An 812-nucleotide genomic window follows, 5' to 3' on the forward strand; every position below is an offset into this window, starting at 1 on the left:
CCTCAGCTTCATGCCACTCATCATTACGGATTTTTCTTCTATTTTATTGATCAGATAACCTGGTAACAGACCATGTAACGCTTTATACATTATTAGGCTTATTTTGTATGTAATTCTTTTTTTAACAGTGAGCCAATGAAGACTTTCCAAAATAGGAGTTACATGATTGTATCTGAGACCACCGACAATCAACTTGGCCGCTCTGTTCTGTATGGACTGAAGAGTAGAAACATGTTTATCAGGTAACCCGTGAAAAAGGCTATTGCAGTAATCTAGTTTTGAAAGAACAAGTGCATGCACCAACGTCTGAATAGCCGATTTATTTAAAGAATTACGTACTTTGTATAACTCTCTAATCTGAAAGGAACATGCTCTCACTATCGTTTTTATATGATCCTGCATCGATAATCTGGTATCCAGTAAACAACCCAAACTAGTTACTTTGTCACAGAACCCAATCTTGACGTCATCAATTTCCACCGAATCAATATTTAGTTTTGTCAACTGCTGCCATGTTCCAACGGGAAGAAATTGTGATTTCTGTTGGTTCAATTTGAGACCATTGTTAGACATCCACGTTTCAACATTGCTTAGACACTGGACCAGTCTATTTATTTCACATTGTAGTAGTTCTGGCTTATTACTAATTATTATTTGTATGTCGTCAGCGTAAGCGTGATACTTAAAACCAAACTCATCAATAATCTTTAAAACCCCAGCAGTGTACATGACAAAAAGAATAGGTCCCAACACTGAGCCTTGAGGTACTCCTGATGTTAAGACCATTACATCAGATAAAACATTTCTGAAAA

This window comes from Helobdella robusta (genome assembly GCF_000326865.2).
Source record: "Helobdella robusta unplaced genomic scaffold HELROscaffold_54, whole genome shotgun sequence".
Lineage (NCBI taxonomy): Eukaryota > Metazoa > Annelida > Clitellata > Rhynchobdellida > Glossiphoniidae > Helobdella > Helobdella robusta.